Here is a 20,763-nt window from a genome sequence, read left to right on the forward strand (position 1 = left end):
TTTTCAGAATCCTTGGGTGGCACCGTAGTCGGAAACCAATTCTGGTTATCGCTTCTCGGCCTTTTGGCTAAGATCAAGTGTAGTATCTGTTCTTATCAGTTTAATATCTGATACGTCCCCTATCTGGGGACCATATATTAAATGGATTTTTAGAACAGGGAGATGGAAAAAGAGCTTGCTCTGTCCACTCCACGCATTGACCTGGTATTGCAGTATCTCCAGGACCGGTGCACCCCTTCTTTAATGCAGTTTCTAAAATCAGAAAGAATTGAATTCAATGCTTTTTGTTCATTTTGCTTGTTTGTCGGATTTTGGGATGGACTCTTTGGCTTTGCTTTTCTTCTCCTCATTGGATTTTTCATGTTAAAAGTTGCAGAAGCCAGATGACAAGCTCATTTTGGTTCAACTTCAGCAACTGTGCATTGCATTGCCATGTAATGTAATGTAATGCAATGCTATCTATCTAGCTCTCCCTCTATACTTCCTTTTGGATAAACAGACATATTAGGCAAGCATTTTGGAGCTTTCACCTAAATAACTACAGGTGGTGAGATAAGCTGCACAATATAATTGACCTTTCAGTATATTGTTGCACACACACCATCTATTTAGCAAATGCCCTTGTTATCAACAGCAGCCTTTTAAACTCACCTGAGCTAACAGGTATGTGAGCTGGTTACTCTGCTGCGCTTAAAATTTCTTTTTTGGTTTGCTACAATGCCTTTTCTGAAACGTTGTCTCCCTCTGCTGGAACACTGACTTCTTTCATTTAATGCCTGCAGACTATAAAAGAGAAACCAACCCAAAAAGTTTGGTTGATTAGTCTGTGGCATTCTTTTAAACTGTTGCTTATGGCGGTCTCTGTGAGCTTCTCAGTGACATTCAGCCATCCAGGTATCCCGCCTGCAGTAGACGGAATGTGGCAATGGAACGCTGGCTGCGCGTGTCATAATAGGCTCTGAGCATTTATATACCTGCGCACAGCAGCAGCCACCTTCAGTCTGCTGCTGGACAGCCAGCAGCAGCAGCAGCAGGAGAGGTAATTAATCAGCAACCCTCCTGCTATGGGTAGACAGCTGCTCGTTCCACCACCCCCCCCGCCTTAATTGGTTCTCCTCCCTTCCAACGGTGTTGAGGCGGGTGGGAACAGCCGGGGGTTGAGGGTACTGTGCTAAAAGAGGTGGAGTTATGCAGATCTAAAACGCGTGGATTGCAGCAGCAGCAAGCCGAAAAGTGCAGGCATGTGAGGGATCTAGAGGTTGACAGCATGTCTTCTTAACGGGAGTCCAGGTGGCCATCTCCACAAATGGACTTTTCAGAATCCTTGGGTGGCACCGTAGTCGGAAACCAATTCTGGTTATCGCTTCTCGGCCTTTTGGCTAAGATCAAGTGTAGTATCTGTTCTTATCAGTTTAATATCTGATACGTCCCCTATCTGGGGACCATATATTAAATGGATTTTTAGAACAGGGAGATGGAAAAAGAGCTTGCTCTGTCCACTCCACGCATTGACCTGGTATTGCAGTATCTCCAGGACCGGTGCACCCCTTCTTTAATGCAGTTTCTAAAATCAGAAAGAATTGAATTCAATGCTTTTTGTTCATTTTGCTTGTTTGTCGGATTTTGGGATGGACTCTTTGGCTTTGCTTTTCTTCTCCTCATTGGATTTTTCATGTTAAAAGTTGCAGAAGCCAGATGACAAGCTCATTTTGGTTCAACTTCAGCAACTGTGCATTGCATTGCCATGTAATGTAATGTAATGCAATGCTATCTATCTAGCTCTCCCTCTATACTTCCTTTTGGATAAACAGACATATTAGGCAAGCATTTTGGAGCTTTCACCTAAATAACTACAGGTGGTGAGATAAGCTGCACAATATAATTGACCTTTCAGTATATTGTTGCACACACACCATCTATTTAGCAAATGCCCTTGTTATCAACAGCAGCCTTTTAAACTCACCTGAACTAACAGGTATGTGAGCTGGTTACTCTGTTGCGCTTAAAATTTCTTTTTTGGTTTGCTACAATGCCTTTTCTGAAACGTTGTCTCCCTCTGCTGGAACACTGACTTCTTTCATTTAATGCCTGCAGACTATAAAAGAGAAACCAACCTAAAAAGTTTGGTTGATTAGTCTGTGGCATTCTTTTAAACTGTTGCTTATGGCGGTCTCTGTGAGCTTCTCAGTGACATTCAGCCATCCAGGTATCCCGCCTGCAGTAGACGGAATGTGGCAATGGAACGCTGGCTGCGCGTGTCATAATAGGCTCTGAGCCTTTATATACCTGCGCACAGCAGCAGCCACCTTCAGTCTGCTGCTGGACAGCCAGCAGCAGCAGCAGCAGGAGAGGTAATTAATCAGCAACCCTCCTGCTAAGGGTAGACAGCTGCTCGTTCCACCCCACCCCCCCGCCTTAATTGGTTCTCCTCCCTTCCAACGGTGTTGAGGCGGGTGGGAACAGCCGGGGGTTGAGGGTACTGTGCTAAAAGAGGTGGAGTTATGCAGATCTAAAACGCGTGGATTGCAGCAGCAGCAAGCCGAAAAGTGCAGGCATGTGAGGGATCTAGAGGTTGACAGCATGTCTTCTTAACGGGAGTCCAGGTGGCCATCTCCACAAATGGACTTTTCAGAATCCTTGGGTGGCACCGTAGTCGGAAACCAATTCTGGTTATCGCTTCTCGGCCTTTTGGCTAAGATCAAGTGTAGTATCTGTTCTTATCAGTTTAATAGCTGATACGTCCCCTATCTGGGGACCATATATTAAATGGATTTTTAGAACAGGGAGATGGAAAAAGAGCTTGCTCTGTCCACTCCACGCATTGACCTGGTATTGCAGTATCTCCAGGACCGGTGCACCCCTTCTTTAATGCAGTTTCTAAAATCAGAAAGAATTGAATTCAATGCTTTTTGTTCATTTTGCTTGTTTGTCGGATTTTGGGATGGACTCTTTGGCTTTGCTTTTCTTCTCCTCATTGGATTTTTCATGTTAAAAGTTGCAGAAGCCAGATGACAAGCTCATTTTGGTTCAACTTCAGCAACTGTGCATTGCATTGCCATGTAATGTAATGTAATGCAATGCTATCTATCTAGCTCTCCCTCTATACTTCCTTTTGGATAAACAGACATATTAGGCAAGCATTTTGGAGCTTTCACCTAAATAACTACAGGTGGTGAGATAAGCTGCACAATATAATTGACCTTTCAGTATATTGTTGCACACACACCATCTGTTTAGCAAATGCCCTTGTTATCAACAGCAGCCTTTTAAACTCACCTGAGCTAACAGGTATGTGAGCTGGTTACTCTGCTGCGCTTAAAATTTCTTTTTTGGTTTGCTACAATGCCTTTTCTGAAACGTTGTCTCCCTCTGCTGGAACACTGACTTCTTTCATTTAATGCCTGCAGACTATAAAAGAGAAACCAACCCAAAAAGTTTGGTTGATTAGTCTGTGGCATTCTTTTAAACTGTTGCTTATGGCGGTCTCTGTGAGCTTCTCAGTGACATTCAGCCATCCAGGTATCCCGCCTGCAGTAGACGGAATGTGGCAATGGAACGCTGGCTGCGCGTGTCATAATAGGCTCTGAGCCTTTATATACCTGCGCACAGCAGCAGCCACCTTCAGTCTGCTGCTGGACAGCCAGCAGCAGCAGCAGCAGGACAGGTAATTAATCAGCAACCCTCCTGCTAAGGGTAGACAGCTGCTCGTTCCACCCCCCCCCCGCCTTAATTGGTTCTCCTCCCTTCCAACGGTGTTGAGGCGGGTGGGAACAGCCGGGGGTTGAGGGTACTGTGCTAAAAGAGGTGGAGTTATGCAGATCTAAAATGCGTGGATTCCAGCAGCAGCAAGCCGAAAAGTGCAGGCATGTGAGGGATCTAGAGGTTGACAGCATGTCTTCTTAACGGGAGTCCAGGTGGCCATCTCCACAAATGGACTTTTCAGAATCCTTGGGTGGCACCGTAGTCGGAAACCAATTCTGGTTATCGCTTCTCGGCCTTTTGGCTAAGATCAAGTGTAGTATCTGTTCTTATCAGTTTAATATCTGATACGTCCCCTATCTGGGGACCATATATTAAATGGATTTTTAGAACAGGGAGATGGAAAAAGAGCTTGCTCTGTCCACTCCACGCATTGACCTGGTATTGCAGTATCTCCAGGACCGGTGCACCCCTTCTTTAATGCAGTTTCTAAAATCAGAAAGAATTGAATTCAATGCTTTTTGTTCATTTTGCTTGTTTGTCGGATTTTGGGATGGACTCTTTGGCTTTGCTTTTCTTCTCCTCATTGGATTTTTCATGTTAAAAGTTGCAGAAGCCAGATGACAAGCTCATTTTGGTTCAACTTCAGCAACTGTGCATTGCATTGCCATGTAATGTAATGTAATGCAATGCTATCTATCTAGCTCTCCCTCTATACTTCCTTTTGGATAAACAGACATATTAGGCAAGCATTTGGAGCTTTCACCTAAATAACTACAGGTGGTGAGATAAGCTGCACAATATAATTGACCTTTCAGTATATTGTTGCACACACACCATCTATTTAGCAAATGCCCTTGTTATCAACAGCAGCCTTTTAAACTCACCTGAACTAACAGGTATGTGAGCTGGTTACTCTGCTGCGCTTAAAATTTCTTTTTTGGTTTGCTACAATGCCTTTTCTGAAACGTTGTCTCCCTCTGCTGGAACACTGACTTCTTTCATTTAATGCCTGCAGACTATAAAAGAGAAACCAACCTAAAAAGTTTGGTTGATTAGTCTGTGGCATTCTTTTAAACTGTTGCTTATGGCGGTCTCTGTGAGCTTCTCAGTGACATTCAGCCATCCAGGTATCCCGCCTGCAGTAGACGGAATGTGGCAATGGAACGCTGGCTGCGCGTGTCATAATAGGCTCTGAGCCTTTATATACCTGCGCACAGCAGCAGCCACCTTCAGTCTGCTGCTGGACAGCCAGCAGCAGCAGCAGCAGGAGAGGTAATTAATCAGCAACCCTCCTGCTAAGGGTAGACAGCTGCTCGTTCCACCCCACCCCCCCGCCTTAATTGGTTCTCCTCCCTTCCAACGGTGTTGAGGCGGGTGGGAACAGCCGGGGGTTGAGGGTACTGTGCTAAAAGAGGTGGAGTTATGCAGATCTAAAACGCGTGGATTGCAGCAGCAGCAAGCCGAAAAGTGCAGGCATGTGAGGGATCTAGAGGTTGACAGCATGTCTTCTTAACGGGAGTCCAGGTGGCCATCTCCACAAATGGACTTTTCAGAATCCTTGGGTGGCACCGTAGTCGGAAACCAATTCTGGTTATCGCTTCTCGGCCTTTTGGCTAAGATCAAGTGTAGTATCTGTTCTTATCAGTTTAATAGCTGATACGTCCCCTATCTGGGGACCATATATTAAATGGATTTTTAGAACAGGGAGATGGAAAAAGAGCTTGCTCTGTCCACTCCACGCATTGACCTGGTATTGCAGTATCTCCAGGACCGGTGCACCCCTTCTTTAATGCAGTTTCTAAAATCAGAAAGAATTGAATTCAATGCTTTTTGTTCATTTTGCTTGTTTGTCGGATTTTGGGATGGACTCTTTGGCTTTGCTTTTCTTCTCCTCATTGGATTTTTCATGTTAAAAGTTGCAGAAGCCAGATGACAAGCTCATTTTGGTTCAACTTCAGCAACTGTGCATTGCATTGCCATGTAATGTAATGTAATGCAATGCTATCTATCTAGCTCTCCCTCTATACTTCCTTTTGGATAAACAGACATATTAGGCAAGCATTTTGGAGCTTTCACCTAAATAACTACAGGTGGTGAGATAAGCTGCACAATATAATTGACCTTTCAGTATATTGTTGCACACACACCATCTGTTTAGCAAATGCCCTTGTTATCAACAGCAGCCTTTTAAACTCACCTGAGCTAACAGGTATGTGAGCTGGTTACTCTGCTGCGCTTAAAATTTCTTTTTTGGTTTGCTACAATGCCTTTTCTGAAACGTTGTCTCCCTCTGCTGGAACACTGACTTCTTTCATTTAATGCCTGCAGACTATAAAAGAGAAACCAACCCAAAAAGTTTGGTTGATTAGTCTGTGGCATTCTTTTAAACTGTTGCTTATGGCGGTCTCTGTGAGCTTCTCAGTGACATTCAGCCATCCAGGTATCCCGCCTGCAGTAGACGGAATGTGGCAATGGAACGCTGGCTGCGCGTGTCATAATAGGCTCTGAGCCTTTATATACCTGCGCACAGCAGCAGCCACCTTCAGTCTGCTGCTGGACAGCCAGCAGCAGCAGCAGCAGGACAGGTAATTAATCAGCAACCCTCCTGCTAAGGGTAGACAGCTGCTCGTTCCACCCCCCCCCCGCCTTAATTGGTTCTCCTCCCTTCCAACGGTGTTGAGGCGGGTGGGAACAGCCGGGGGTTGAGGGTACTGTGCTAAAAGAGGTGGAGTTATGCAGATCTAAAATGCGTGGATTCCAGCAGCAGCAAGCCGAAAAGTGCAGGCATGTGAGGGATCTAGAGGTTGACAGCATGTCTTCTTAACGGGAGTCCAGGTGGCCATCTCCACAAATGGACTTTTCAGAATCCTTGGGTGGCACCGTAGTCGGAAACCAATTCTGGTTATCGCTTCTCGGCCTTTTGGCTAAGATCAAGTGTAGTATCTGTTCTTATCAGTTTAATATCTGATACGTCCCCTATCTGGGGACCATATATTAAATGGATTTTTAGAACAGGGAGATGGAAAAAGAGCTTGCTCTGTCCACTCCACGCATTGACCTGGTATTGCAGTATCTCCAGGACCGGTGCACCCCTTCTTTAATGCAGTTTCTAAAATCAGAAAGAATTGAATTCAATGCTTTTTGTTCATTTTGCTTGTTTGTCGGATTTTGGGATGGACTCTTTGGCTTTGCTTTTCTTCTCCTCATTGGATTTTTCATGTTAAAAGTTGCAGAAGCCAGATGACAAGCTCATTTTGGTTCAACTTCAGCAACTGTGCATTGCATTGCCATGTAATGTAATGTAATGCAATGCTATCTATCTAGCTCTCCCTCTATACTTCCTTTTGGATAAACAGACATATTAGGCAAGCATTTTGGAGCTTTCACCTAAATAACTACAGGTGGTGAGATAAGCTGCACAATATAATTGACCTTTCAGTATATTGTTGCACACACACCATCTATTTAGCAAATGCCCTTGTTATCAACAGCAGCCTTTTAAACTCACCTGAGCTAACAGGTATGTGAGCTGGTTACTCTGCTGCGCTTAAAATTTCTTTTTTGGTTTGCTACAATGCCTTTTCTGAAACGTTGTCTCCCTCTGCTGGAACACTGACTTCTTTCATTTAATGCCTGCAGACTATAAAAGAGAAACCAACCCAAAAAGTTTGGTTGATTAGTCTGTGGCATTCTTTTAAACTGTTGCTTATGGCGGTCTCTGTGAGCTTCTCAGTGACATTCAGCCATCCAGGTATCCCGCCTGCAGTAGACGGAATGTGGCAATGGAACGCTGGCTGCGCGTGTCATAATAGGCTCTGAGCCTTTATATACCTGCGCACAGCAGCAGCCACCTTCAGTCTGCTGCTGGACAGCCAGCAGCAGCAGCAGCAGGAGAGGTAATTAATCAGCAACCCTCCTGCTAAGGGTAGACAGCTGCTCGTTCCACCCCCCCCCCCCGCCTTAATTGGTTCTCCTCCCTTCCAACGGTGTTGAGGCGGGTGGGAACAGCCGGGGGTTGAGGGTACTGTGCTAAAAGAGGTGGAGTTATGCAGATCTAAAACGCGTGGATTGCAGCAGCAGCAAGCCGAAAAGTGCAGGCATGTGAGGGATCTAGAGGTTGACAGCATGTCTTCTTAACGGGAGTCCAGGTGGCCATCTCCACAAATGGACTTTTCAGAATCCTTGGGTGGCACCGTAGTCGGAAAACAATTCTGGTTATCGCTTCTCGGCCTTTTGGCTAAGATCAAGTGTAGTATCTGTTCTTATCAGTTTAATATCTGATACGTCCCCTATCTGGGGACCATATATTAAATGGATTTTTAGAACAGGGAGATGGAAAAAGAGCTTGCTCTGTCCACTCCACGCATTGACCTGGTATTGCAGTATCTCCAGGACCGGTGCACCCCTTCTTTAATGCAGTTTCTAAAATCAGAAAGAATTGAATTCAATGCTTTTTGTTCATTTTGCTTGTTTGTCGGATTTTGGGATGGACTCTTTGGCTTTGCTTTTCTTCTCCTCATTGGATTTTTCATGTTAAAAGTTGCAGAAGCCAGATGACAAGCTCATTTTGGTTCAACTTCAGCAACTGTGCATTGCATTGCCATGTAATGTAATGTAATGCAATGCTATCTATCTAGCTCTCCCTCTATACTTCCTTTTGGATAAACAGACATATTAGGCAAGCATTTTGGAGCTTTCACCTAAATAACTACAGGTGGTGAGATAAGCTGCACAATATAATTGACCTTTCAGTATATTGTTGCACACACACCATCTATTTAGCAAATGCCCTTGTTATCAACAGCAGCCTTTTAAACTCACCTGAGCTAACAGGTATGTGAGCTGGTTACTCTGCTGCGCTTAAAATTTCTTTTTTGGTTTGCTACAATGCCTTTTCTGAAACGTTGTCTCCCTCTGCTGGAACACTGACTTCTTTCATTTAATGCCTGCAGACTATAAAAGAGAAACCAACCCAAAAAGTTTGGTTGATTAGTCTGTGGCATTCTTTTAAACTGTTGCTTATGGCGGTCTCTGTGAGCTTCTCAGTGACATTCAGCCATCCAGGTATCCCGCCTGCAGTAGACGGAATGTGGCAATGGAACGCTGGCTGCGCGTGTCATAATAGGCTCTGAGCCTTTATATACCTGCGCACAGCAGCAGCCACCTTCAGTCTGCTGCTGGACAGCCAGCAGCAGCAGCAGCAGGAGAGGTAATTAATCAGCAACCCTCCTGCTAAGGGTAGACAGCTGCTCGTTCCACCCCCCCCCCCCGCCTTAATTGGTTCTCCTCCCTTCCAACGGTGTTGAGGCGGGTGGGAACAGCCGGGGGTTGAGGGTACTGTGCTAAAAGAGGTGGAGTTATGCAGATCTAAAACGCGTGGATTGCAGCAGCAGCAAGCCGAAAAGTGCAGGCATGTGAGGGATCTAGAGGTTGACAGCATGTCTTCTTAACGGGAGTCCAGGTGGCCATCTCCACAAATGGACTTTTCAGAATCCTTGGGTGGCACCGTAGTCGGAAAACAATTCTGGTTATCGCTTCTCGGCCTTTTGGCTAAGATCAAGTGTAGTATCTGTTCTTATCAGTTTAATATCTGATACGTCCCCTATCTGGGGACCATATATTAAATGGATTTTTAGAACAGGGAGATGGAAAAAGAGCTTGCTCTGTCCACTCCACGCATTGACCTGGTATTGCAGTATCTCCAGGACCGGTGCACCCCTTCTTTAATGCAGTTTCTAAAATCAGAAAGAATTGAATTCAATGCTTTTTGTTCATTTTGCTTGTTTGTCGGATTTTGGGATGGACTCTTTGGCTTTGCTTTTCTTCTCCTCATTGGATTTTTCATGTTAAAAGTTGCAGAAGCCAGATGACAAGCTCATTTTGGTTCAACTTCAGCAACTGTGCATTGCATTGCCATGTAATGTAATGTAATGCAATGCTATCTATCTAGCTCTCCCTCTATACTTCCTTTTGGATAAACAGACATATTAGGCAAGCATTTTGGAGCTTTCACCTAAATAACTACAGGTGGTGAGATAAGCTGCACAATATAATTGACCTTTCAGTATATTGTTGCACACACACCATCTATTTAGCAAATGCCCTTGTTATCAACAGCAGCCTTTTAAACTCACCTGAGCTAACAGGTATGTGAGCTGGTTACTCTGCTGCGCTTAAAGTTTCTTTTTTGGTTTGCTACAATGCCTTTTCTGAAACGTTGTCTCCCTCTGCTGGAACACTGACTTCTTTCATTTAATGCCTGCAGACTATAAAAGAGAAACCAACCCAAAAAGTTTGGTTGATTAGTCTGTGGCATTCTTTTAAACTGTTGCTTATGGCGGTCTCTGTGAGCTTCTCAGTGACATTCAGCCATCCAGGTATCCCGCCTGCAGTAGACGGAATGTGGCAATGGAACGCTGGCTGCGCGTGTCATAATAGGCTCTGAGCCTTTATATACCTGCGCACAGCAGCAGCCACCTTCAGTCTGCTGCTGGACAGCCAGCACTAGCAGCAGCAGCAGGAGAGGTAATTAATCAGCAACCCTCCTGCTATGGGTAGACAGCTGCTCGTTCCACCACCCCCCCCGCCTTAATTGGTTCTCCTCCCTTCCAACGGTGTTGAGGCGGGTGGGAACAGCCGGGGGTTGAGGGTACTGTGCTAAAAGAGGTGGAGTTATGCAGATCTAAAACGCGTGGATTGCAGCAGCAGCAAGCCGAAAAGTGCAGGCATGTGAGGGATCTAGAGGTTGACAGCATGTCTTCTTAACGGGAGTCCAGGTGGCCATCTCCACAAATGGACTTTTCAGAATCCTTGGGTGGCACCGTAGTCGGAAACCAATTCTGGTTATCGCTTCTCGGCCTTTTGGCTAAGATCAAGTGTAGTATCTGTTCTTATCAGTTTAATATCTGATACGTCCCCTATCTGGGGACCATATATTAAATGGATTTTTAGAACAGGGAGATGGAAAAAGAGCTTGCTCTGTCCACTCCACGCATTGACCTGGTATTGCAGTATCTCCAGGACCGGTGCACCCCTTCTTTAATGCAGTTTCTAAAATCAGAAAGAATTGAATTCAATGCTTTTTGTTCATTTTGCTTGTTTGTCGGATTTTGGGATGGACTCTTTGGCTTTGCTTTTCTTCTCCTCATTGGATTTTTCATGTTAAAAGTTGCAGAAGCCAGATGACAAGCTCATTTTGGTTCAACTTCAGCAACTGTGCATTGCATTGCCATGTAATGTAATGTAATGCAATGCTATCTATCTAGCTCTCCCTCTATACTTCCTTTTGGATAAACAGACATATTAGGCAAGCATTTTGGAGCTTTCACCTAAATAACTACAGGTGGTGAGATAAGCTGCACAATATAATTGACCTTTCAGTATATTGTTGCACACACACCATCTATTTAGCAAATGCCCTTGTTATCAACAGCAGCCTTTTAAACTCACCTGAGCTAACAGGTATGTGAGCTGGTTACTCTGCTGCGCTTAAAATTTCTTTTTTGGTTTGCTACAATGCCTTTTCTGAAACGTTGTCTCCCTCTGCTGGAACACTGACTTCTTTCATTTAATGCCTGCAGACTATAAAAGAGAAACCAACCCAAAAAGTTTGGTTGATTAGTCTGTGGCATTCTTTTAAACTGTTGCTTATGGCGGTCTCTGTGAGCTTCTCAGTGACATTCAGCCATCCAGGTATCCCGCCTGCAGTACACGGAATGTGGCAATGGAACGCTGGCTGCGCGTGTCATAATAGGCTCTGAGCCTTTATATACCTGCGCACAGCAGCAGCCACCTTCAGTCTGCTGCTGGACAGCCAGCAGCAGCAGCAGCAGGACAGGTAATTAATCAGCAACCCTCCTGCTAAGGGTAGACAGCTGCTCGTTCCACCCCCCCCCCACCTTAATTGGTTCTCCTCCCTTCCAACGGTGTTGAGGCGGGTGGGAACAGCCGGGGGTTGAGGGTACTGTGCTAAAAGAGGTGGAGTTATGCAGATCTAAAATGCGTGGATTCCAGCAGCAGCAAGCCGAAAAGTGCAGGCATGTGAGGGATCTAGAGGTTGACAGCATGTCTTCTTAACGGGAGTCCAGGTGGCCATCTCCACAAATGGACTTTTCAGAATCCTTGGGTGGCACCGTAGTCGGAAACCAATTCTGGTTATCGCTTCTCGGCCTTTTGGCTAAGATCAAGTGTAGTATCTGTTCTTATCAGTTTAATATCTGATACGTCCCCTATCTGGGGACCATATATTAAATGGATTTTTAGAACAGGGAGATGGAAAAAGAGCTTGCTCTGTCCACTCCACGCATTGACCTGGTATTGCAGTATCTCCAGGACCGGTGCACCCCTTCTTTAATGCAGTTTCTAAAATCAGAAAGAATTGAATTCAATGCTTTTTGTTCATTTTGCTTGTTTGTCGGATTTTGGGATGGACTCTTTGGCTTTGCTTTTCTTCTCCTCATTGGATTTTTCATGTTAAAAGTTGCAGAAGCCAGATGACAAGCTCATTTTGGTTCAACTTCAGCAACTGTGCATTGCATTGCCATGTAATGTAATGTAATGCAATGCTATCTATCTAGCTCTCCCTCTATACTTCCTTTTGGATAAACAGACATATTAGGCAAGCATTTTGGAGCTTTCACCTAAATAACTACAGGTGGTGAGATAAGCTGCACAATATAATTGACCTTTCAGTATATTGTTGCACACACACCATCTATTTAGCAAATGCCCTTGTTATCAACAGCAGCCTTTTAAACTCACCTGAACTAACAGGTATGTGAGCTGGTTACTCTGCTGCGCTTAAAATTTCTTTTTTGGTTTGCTACAATGCCTTTTCTGAAACGTTGTCTCCCTCTGCTGGAACACTGACTTCTTTCATTTAATGCCTGCAGACTATAAAAGAGAAACCAACCTAAAAAGTTTGGTTGATTAGTCTGTGGCATTCTTTTAAACTGTTGCTTATGGCGGTCTCTGTGAGCTTCTCAGTGACATTCAGCCATCCAGGTATCCCGCCTGCAGTAGACGGAATGTGGCAATGGAACGCTGGCTGCGCGTGTCATAATAGGCTCTGAGCCTTTATATACCTGCGCACAGCAGCAGCCACCTTCAGTCTGCTGCTGGACAGCCAGCAGCAGCAGCAGCAGGAGAGGTAATTAATCAGCAACCCTCCTGCTAAGGGTAGACAGCTGCTCGTTCCACCCCACCCCCCCGCCTTAATTGGTTCTCCTCCCTTCCAACGGTGTTGAGGCGGGTGGGAACAGCCGGGGGTTGAGGGTACTGTGCTAAAAGAGGTGGAGTTATGCAGATCTAAAACGCGTGGATTGCAGCAGCAGCAAGCCGAAAAGTGCAGGCATGTGAGGGATCTAGAGGTTGACAGCATGTCTTCTTAACGGGAGTCCAGGTGGCCATCTCCACAAATGGACTTTTCAGAATCCTTGGGTGGCACCGTAGTCGGAAACCAATTCTGGTTATCGCTTCTCGGCCTTTTGGCTAAGATCAAGTGTAGTATCTGTTCTTATCAGTTTAATAGCTGATACGTCCCCTATCTGGGGACCATATATTAAATGGATTTTTAGAACAGGGAGATGGAAAAAGAGCTTGCTCTGTCCACTCCACGCATTGACCTGGTATTGCAGTATCTCCAGGACCGGTGCACCCCTTCTTTAATGCAGTTTCTAAAATCAGAAAGAATTGAATTCAATGCTTTTTGTTCATTTTGCTTGTTTGTCGGATTTTGGGATGGACTCTTTGGCTTTGCTTTTCTTCTCCTCATTGGATTTTTCATGTTAAAAGTTGCAGAAGCCAGATGACAAGCTCATTTTGGTTCAACTTCAGCAACTGTGCATTGCATTGCCATGTAATGTAATGTAATGCAATGCTATCTATCTAGCTCTCCCTCTATACTTCCTTTTGGATAAACAGACATATTAGGCAAGCATTTTGGAGCTTTCACCTAAATAACTACAGGTGGTGAGATAAGCTGCACAATATAATTGACCTTTCAGTATATTGTTGCACACACACCATCTATTTAGCAAATGCCCTTGTTATCAACAGCAGCCTTTTAAACTCACCTGAGCTAACAGGTATGTGAGCTGGTTACTCTGCTGCGCTTAAAATTTCTTTTTTGGTTTGCTACAATGCCTTTTCTGAAACGTTGTCTCCCTCTGCTGGAACACTGACTTCTTTCATTTAATGCCTGCAGACTATAAAAGAGAAACCAACCCAAAAAGTTTGGTTGATTAGTCTGTGGCATTCTTTTAAACTGTTGCTTATGGCGGTCTCTGTGAGCTTCTCAGTGACATTCAGCCATCCAGGTATCCCGCCTGCAGTAGACGGAATGTGGCAATGGAACGCTGGCTGCGCGTGTCATAATAGGCTCTGAGCCTTTATATACCTGCGCACAGCAGCAGCCACCTTCAGTCTGCTGCTGGACAGCCAGCAGCAGCAGCAGCAGGACAGGTAATTAATCAGCAACCCTCCTGCTAAGGGTAGACAGCTGCTCGTTCCACCCCCCCCCCGCCTTAATTGGTTCTCCTCCCTTCCAACGGTGTTGAGGCGGGTGGGAACAGCCGGGGGTTGAGGGTACTGTGCTAAAAGAGGTGGAGTTATGCAGATCTAAAATGCGTGGATTCCAGCAGCAGCAAGCCGAAAAGTGCAGGCATGTGAGGGATCTAGAGGTTGACAGCATGTCTTCTTAACGGGAGTCCAGGTGGCCATCTCCACAAATGGACTTTTCAGAATCCTTGGGTGGCACCGTAGTCGGAAACCAATTCTGGTTATCGCTTCTCGGCCTTTTGGCTAAGATCAAGTGTAGTATCTGTTCTTATCAGTTTAATATCTGATACGTCCCCTATCTGGGGACCATATATTAAATGGATTTTTAGAACAGGGAGATGGAAAAAGAGCTTGCTCTGTCCACTCCACGCATTGACCTGGTATTGCAGTATCTCCAGGACCGGTGCACCCCTTCTTTAATGCAGTTTCTAAAATCAGAAAGAATTGAATTCAATGCTTTTTGTTCATTTTGCTTGTTTGTCGGATTTTGGGATGGACTCTTTGGCTTTGCTTTTCTTCTCCTCATTGGATTTTTCATGTTAAAAGTTGCAGAAGCCAGATGACAAGCTCATTTTGGTTCAACTTCAGCAACTGTGCATTGCATTGCCATGTAATGTAATGTAATGCAATGCTATCTATCTAGCTCTCCCTCTATACTTCCTTTTGGATAAACAGACATATTAGGCAAGCATTTTGGAGCTTTCACCTAAATAACTACAGGTGGTGAGATAAGCTGCACAATATAATTGACCTTTCAGTATATTGTTGCACACACACCATCTATTTAGCAAATGCCCTTGTTATCAACAGCAGCCTTTTAAACTCACCTGAGCTAACAGGTATGTGAGCTGGTTACTCTGCTGCGCTTAAAATTTCTTTTTTGGTTTGCTACAATGCCTTTTCTGAAACGTTGTCTCCCTCTGCTGGAACACTGACTTCTTTCATTTAATGCCTGCAGACTATAAAAGAGAAACCAACCCAAAAAGTTTGGTTGATTAGTCTGTGGCATTCTTTTAAACTGTTGCTTATGGCGGTCTCTGTGAGCTTCTCAGTGACATTCAGCCATCCAGGTATCCCGCCTGCAGTAGACGGAATGTGGCAATGGAACGCTGGCTGCGCGTGTCATAATAGGCTCTGAGCCTTTATATACCTGCGCACAGCAGCAGCCACCTTCAGTCTGCTGCTGGACAGCCAGCAGCAGCAGCAGCAGGAGAGGTAATTAATCAGCAACCCTCCTGCTAAGGGTAGACAGCTGCTCGTTCCACCCCCCCCCCCGCCTTAATTGGTTCTCCTCCCTTCCAACGGTGTTGAGGCGGGTGGGAACAGCCGGGGGTTGAGGGTACTGTGCTAAAAGAGGTGGAGTTATGCAGATCTAAAACGCGTGGATTGCAGCAGCAGCAAGCCGAAAAGTGCAGGCATGTGAGGGATCTAGAGGTTGACAGCATGTCTTCTTAACGGGAGTCCAGGTGGCCATCTCCACAAATGGACTTTTCAGAATCCTTGGGTGGCACCGTAGTCGGAAAACAATTCTGGTTATCGCTTCTCGGCCTTTTGGCTAAGATCAAGTGTAGTATCTGTTCTTATCAGTTTAATATCTGATACGTCCCCTATCTGGGGACCATATATTAAATGGATTTTTAGAACAGGGAGATGGAAAAAGAGCTTGCTCTGTCCACTCCACGCATTGACCTGGTATTGCAGTATCTCCAGGACCGGTGCACCCCTTCTTTAATGCAGTTTCTAAAATCAGAAAGAATTGAATTCAATGCTTTTTGTTCATTTTGCTTGTTTGTCGGATTTTGGGATGGACTCTTTGGCTTTGCTTTTCTTCTCCTCATTGGATTTTTCATGTTAAAAGTTGCAGAAGCCAGATGACAAGCTCATTTTGGTTCAACTTCAGCAACTGTGCATTGCATTGCCATGTAATGTAATGTAATGCAATGCTATCTATCTAGCTCTCCCTCTATACTTCCTTTTGGATAAACAGACATATTAGGCAAGCATTTTGGAGCTTTCACCTAAATAACTACAGGTGGTGAGATAAGCTGCACAATATAATTGACCTTTCAGTATATTGTTGCACACACACCATCTATTTAGCAAATGCCCTTGTTATCAACAGCAGCCTTTTAAACTCACCTGAGCTAACAGGTATGTGAGCTGGTTACTCTGCTGCGCTTAAAGTTTCTTTTTTGGTTTGCTACAATGCCTTTTCTGAAACGTTGTCTCCCTCTGCTGGAACACTGACTTCTTTCATTTAATGCCTGCAGACTATAAAAGAGAAACCAACCCAAAAAGTTTGGTTGATTAGTCTGTGGCATTCTTTTAAACTGTTGCTTATGGCGGTCTCTGTGAGCTTCTCAGTGACATTCAGCCATCCAGGTATCCCGCCTGCAGTAGACGGAATGTGGCAATGGAACGCTGGCTGCGCGTGTCATAATAGGCTCTGAGCCTTTATATACCTGCGCACAGCAGCAGCCACCTTCAGTCTGCTGCTGGACAGCCAGCACTAGCAGCAGCAGCAGGAGAGGTAATTAATCAGCAACCCTCCTGCTAAGGGTAGACAGCTGCTCGTTCCACCCCCCACCACCCCCCGCCTTAATTGGTTCTCCTCCCTTCCAACGGTGTTGAGGCGGGTGGGAACAGCCGGGGGTTGAGGGTACTGTGCTAAAAGAGGTGGAGTTATGCAGATCTAAAACGCGTGGATTGCAGCAGCAGCAAGCCGAAAAGTGCAGGCATGTGAGGGATCTAGAGGTTGACAGCATGTCTTCTTAACGGGAGTCCAGGTGGCCATCTCCACAAATGGACTTTTCAGAATCCTTGGGTGGCACCGTAGTCGGAAACCAATTCTGGTTATCGCTTCTCGGCCTTTTGGCTAAGATCAAGTGTAGTATCTGTTCTTATCAGTTTAATATCTGATACGTCCCCTATCTGGGGACCATATATTAAATGGATTTTTAGAACAGGGAGATGGAAAAAGAGCTTGCTCTGTCCACTCCACGCATTGACCTGGTATTGCAGTATCTCCAGGACCGGTGCACCCCTTCTTTAATGCAGTTTCTAAAATCAGAAAGAATTGAATTCAATGCTTTTTGTTCATTTTGCTTGTTTGTCGGATTTTGGGATGGACTCTTTGGCTTTGCTTTTCTTCTCCTCATTGGATTTTTCATGTTAAAAGTTGCAGAAGCCAGATGACAAGCTCATTTTGGTTCAACTTCAGCAACTGTGCATTGCATTGCCATGTAATGTAATGTAATGCAATGCTATCTATCTAGCTCTCCCTCTATACTTCCTTTTGGATAAACAGACATATTAGGCAAGCATTTTGGAGCTTTCACCTAAATAACTACAGGTGGTGAGATAAGCTGCACAATATAATTGACCTTTCAGTATATTGTTGCACACACACCATCTATTTAGCAAATGCCCTTGTTATCAACAGCAGCCTTTTAAACTCACCTGAGCTAACAGGTATGTGAGCTGGTTACTCTGCTGCGCTTAAAATTTCTTTTTTGGTTTGCTACAATGCCTTTTCTGAAACGTTGTCTCCCTCTGCTGGAACACTGACTTCTTTCATTTAATGCCTGCAGACTATAAAAGAGAAACCAACCCAAAAAGTTTGGTTGATTAGTCTGTGGCATTCTTTTAAACTGTTGCTTATGGCGGTCTCTGTGAGCTTCTCAGTGACATTCAGCCATCCAGGTATCCCGCCTGCAGTAGACGGAATGTGGCAATGGAACGCTGGCTGCGCGTGTCATAATAGGCTCTGAGCCTTTATATACCTGCGCACAGCAGCAGCCACCTTCAGTCTGCTGCTGGACAGCCAGCAGCAGCAGCAGCAGGAGAGGTAATTAATCAGCAACCCTCCTGCTAAGGGTAGACAGCTGCTCGTTCCACCCCCCCCCCCGCCTTAATTGGTTCTCCTCCCTTCCAACGGTGTTGAGGCGGGTGGGAACAGCCGGGGGTTGAGGGTACTGTGCTAAAAGAGGTGGAGTTATCCAGATCTAAAACGCGTGGATTGCAGCAGCAGCAAGCCGAAAAGTGCAGGCATGTGAGGGATCTAGAGGTTGACAGCATGTCTTCTTAACGGGAGTCCAGGTGGCCATCTCCACAAATGGACTTTTCAGAATCCTTGGGTGGCACCGTAGTCGGAAACCAATTCTGGTTATCGCTTCTCGGCCTTTTGGCTAAGATCAAGTGTAGTATCTGTTCTTATCAGTTTAATATCTGATACGTCCCCTATCTGGGGACCATATATTAAATGGATTTTTAGAACAGGGAGATGGAAAAAGAGCTTGCTCTGTCCACTCCACGCATTGACCTGGTATTGCAGTATCTCCAGGACCGGTGCACCCCTTCTTTAATGCAGTTTCTAAAATCAGAAAGAATTGAATTCAATGCTTTTTGTTCATTTTGCTTGTTTGTCGGATTTTGGGATGGACTCTTTGGCTTTGCTTTTCTTCTCCTCATTGGATTTTTCATGTTAAAAGTTGCAGAAGCCAGATGACAAGCTCATTTTGGTTCAACTTCAGCAACTGTGCATTGCATTGCCATGTAATGTAATGTAATGCAATGCTATCTATCTAGCTCTCCCTCTATACTTCCTTTTGGATAAACAGACATATTAGGCAAGCATTTTGGAGCTTTCACCTAAATAACTACAGGTGGTGAGATAAGCTGCACAATATAATTGACCTTTCAGTATATTGTTGCACACACACCATCTATTTAGCAAATGCCCTTGTTATCAACAGCAGCCTTTTAAACTCACCTGAGCTAACAGGTATGTGAGCTGGTTACTCTGCTGCGCTTAAAATTTCTTTTTTGGTTTGCTACAATGCCTTTTCTGAAACGTTGTCTCCCTCTGCTGGAACACTGACTTCTTTCATTTAATGCCTGCAGACTATAAAAGAGAAACCAACCCAAAAAGTTTGGTTGATTAGTCTGTGGCATTCTTTTAAACTGTTGCTTATGGCGGTCTCTGTGAGCTTCTCAGTGACATTCAGCCATCCAGGTATCCCGCCTGCAGTAGACGGAATGTGGCAATGGAACGCTGGCTGCGCGTGTCATAATAGGCTCTGAGCCTTTATATACCTGCGCACAGCAGCAGCCACCTTCAGTCTGCTGCTGGACAGCCAGCAGCAGCAGCAGCAGGAGAGGTAATTAATCAGCAACCCTCCTGCTAAGGGTAGACAGCTGCTCGTTCCACCCCCCCCCCGCCTTAATTGGTTCTCCTCCCTTCCAACGGTGTTGAGGCGGGTGGGAACAGCCGGGGGTTGAGGGTACTGTGCTAAAAGAGGTGGAGTTATGCAGATCTAAAACGCGTGGATTGCAGCAGCAGCAAGCCGAAAAGTGCAGGCATGTGAGGGATCTAGAGGTTGACAGCATGTCTTCTTAACGGGAGTCCAGGTGGCCATCTCCACAAATGGACTTTTCAGAATCCTTGGGTGGCACCGTAGTCGGAAACCAATTCTGGTTATCGCTTCTCGGCCTTTTGGCTAAGATCAAGTGTAGTATCTGTTCTTATCAGTTTAATATCTGATACGTCCCCTATCTGGGGACCATATATTAAATGGATTTTTAGAACAGGGAGATGGAAAAAGAGCTTGCTCTGTCCACTCCACGCATTGACCTGGTATTGCAGTATCTCCAGGACCGGTGCACCCCTTCTTTAATGCAGTTTCTAAAATCAGAAAGAATTGAATTCAATGCTTTTTGTTCATTTTGCTTGTTTGTCGGATTTTGGGATGGACTCTTTGGCTTTGCTTTTCTTCTCCTCATTGGATTTTTCATGTTAAAAGTTGCAGAAGCCAGATGACAAGCTCATTTTGGTTCAACTTCAGCAACTGTGCATTGCATTGCCATGTAATGTAATGTAATGCAATGCTATCTATCTAGCTCTCCCTCTATACTTCCTTTTGGATAAACAGACATATTAGGCAAGCATTTTGGAGCTTTCACCTAAATAACTACAGGTGGTGAGATAAGCTGCACAAAATAATTGACCTTTCAGTATATTGTTGCACACACACCATCTATTTAGCAAATGCCCTTGTTATCAACAGCAGCCTTTTAAACTCACCTGAGCTAACAGGTATGTGAGCTGGTTACTCTGCTGCGCTTAAAATTTCTTTTTTGGTTTGCTACAATGCCTTTTCTGAAACGTTGTCTCCCTCTGCTGGAACACTGACTTCTTTCATTTAATGCCTGCAGACTATAAAAGAGAAACCAACCCAAAAAGTTTGGTTGATTAGTCTGTGGCATTCTTTTAAACTGTTGCTTATGGCGGTCTCTGTGAGCTTCTCAGTGACATTCAGCCATCCAGGTATCCCGCCTGCAGTAGACGGAATGTGGCAATGGAACGCTGGCTGCGCGTGTCATAATAGGCTCTGAGCCTTTATATACCTGCGCACAGCAGCAGCCACCTTCAGTCTGCTGCTGGACAGCCAGCAGCAGCAGCAGCAGGAGAGGTAATTAATCAGCAACCCTCCTGCTAAGGGTAGA

At 45.0% G+C, this 20,763-nt stretch overlaps 16 non-coding genes across 16 annotated transcripts; all 16 read left to right on the forward strand.

Annotated features, from left to right (window-relative positions):
* The first annotated feature begins 47 nt into the window (after positions 1-47).
* LOC141221940 (U2 spliceosomal RNA) lies at positions 48-238 on the forward strand. Its single transcript, XR_012289854.1, has one exon. It is a non-coding gene; the product is annotated as a U2 spliceosomal RNA (small nuclear RNA).
* A 1,121-nt stretch (positions 239-1,359) lies between these two features.
* LOC141221941 (U2 spliceosomal RNA) lies at positions 1,360-1,550 on the forward strand. Its single transcript, XR_012289855.1, has one exon. It is a non-coding gene; the product is annotated as a U2 spliceosomal RNA (small nuclear RNA).
* Positions 1,551-2,672: 1,122 nt separating this feature from the next.
* LOC141221986 (U2 spliceosomal RNA) lies at positions 2,673-2,863 on the forward strand. Its single transcript, XR_012289897.1, has one exon. It is a non-coding gene; the product is annotated as a U2 spliceosomal RNA (small nuclear RNA).
* Positions 2,864-3,983: 1,120 nt separating this feature from the next.
* Positions 3,984-4,174, forward strand: LOC141221942 (U2 spliceosomal RNA). Its single transcript, XR_012289856.1, has one exon. It is a non-coding gene; the product is annotated as a U2 spliceosomal RNA (small nuclear RNA).
* Positions 4,175-5,295: 1,121 nt separating this feature from the next.
* On the forward strand, positions 5,296-5,486 carry LOC141221987 (U2 spliceosomal RNA). Its single transcript, XR_012289898.1, has one exon. It is a non-coding gene; the product is annotated as a U2 spliceosomal RNA (small nuclear RNA).
* Positions 5,487-6,606: 1,120 nt separating this feature from the next.
* On the forward strand, positions 6,607-6,797 carry LOC141221943 (U2 spliceosomal RNA). The gene has a single exon (XR_012289858.1). It is a non-coding gene; the product is annotated as a U2 spliceosomal RNA (small nuclear RNA).
* A 1,122-nt stretch (positions 6,798-7,919) lies between these two features.
* Positions 7,920-8,110, forward strand: LOC141221945 (U2 spliceosomal RNA). Its single transcript, XR_012289860.1, has one exon. It is a non-coding gene; the product is annotated as a U2 spliceosomal RNA (small nuclear RNA).
* Positions 8,111-9,232: 1,122 nt separating this feature from the next.
* LOC141221946 (U2 spliceosomal RNA) lies at positions 9,233-9,423 on the forward strand. Its single transcript, XR_012289861.1, has one exon. It is a non-coding gene; the product is annotated as a U2 spliceosomal RNA (small nuclear RNA).
* Positions 9,424-10,547: 1,124 nt separating this feature from the next.
* LOC141221947 (U2 spliceosomal RNA) lies at positions 10,548-10,738 on the forward strand. Its single transcript, XR_012289862.1, has one exon. It is a non-coding gene; the product is annotated as a U2 spliceosomal RNA (small nuclear RNA).
* A 1,120-nt stretch (positions 10,739-11,858) lies between these two features.
* LOC141221949 (U2 spliceosomal RNA) lies at positions 11,859-12,049 on the forward strand. Its single transcript, XR_012289863.1, has one exon. It is a non-coding gene; the product is annotated as a U2 spliceosomal RNA (small nuclear RNA).
* A 1,122-nt stretch (positions 12,050-13,171) lies between these two features.
* LOC141221988 (U2 spliceosomal RNA) lies at positions 13,172-13,362 on the forward strand. Its single transcript, XR_012289899.1, has one exon. It is a non-coding gene; the product is annotated as a U2 spliceosomal RNA (small nuclear RNA).
* Positions 13,363-14,482: 1,120 nt separating this feature from the next.
* Positions 14,483-14,673, forward strand: LOC141221950 (U2 spliceosomal RNA). Its single transcript, XR_012289864.1, has one exon. It is a non-coding gene; the product is annotated as a U2 spliceosomal RNA (small nuclear RNA).
* Positions 14,674-15,794: 1,121 nt separating this feature from the next.
* Positions 15,795-15,985, forward strand: LOC141221951 (U2 spliceosomal RNA). The gene has a single exon (XR_012289865.1). It is a non-coding gene; the product is annotated as a U2 spliceosomal RNA (small nuclear RNA).
* A 1,129-nt stretch (positions 15,986-17,114) lies between these two features.
* Positions 17,115-17,305, forward strand: LOC141221952 (U2 spliceosomal RNA). The gene has a single exon (XR_012289866.1). It is a non-coding gene; the product is annotated as a U2 spliceosomal RNA (small nuclear RNA).
* A 1,121-nt stretch (positions 17,306-18,426) lies between these two features.
* On the forward strand, positions 18,427-18,617 carry LOC141221953 (U2 spliceosomal RNA). The gene has a single exon (XR_012289867.1). It is a non-coding gene; the product is annotated as a U2 spliceosomal RNA (small nuclear RNA).
* A 1,120-nt stretch (positions 18,618-19,737) lies between these two features.
* On the forward strand, positions 19,738-19,928 carry LOC141221954 (U2 spliceosomal RNA). The gene has a single exon (XR_012289868.1). It is a non-coding gene; the product is annotated as a U2 spliceosomal RNA (small nuclear RNA).
* Positions 19,929-20,763: the final 835 nt, after the last annotated feature.

The sequence above is a fragment of the Phyllobates terribilis genome, unplaced genomic scaffold, assembly GCF_046119375.1.
Source record: "Phyllobates terribilis strain yellow unplaced genomic scaffold, ASM4611937v1 Scaffold_341__1_contigs__length_2033592, whole genome shotgun sequence".
Classification (NCBI taxonomy): domain Eukaryota; kingdom Metazoa; phylum Chordata; class Amphibia; order Anura; family Dendrobatidae; genus Phyllobates; species Phyllobates terribilis.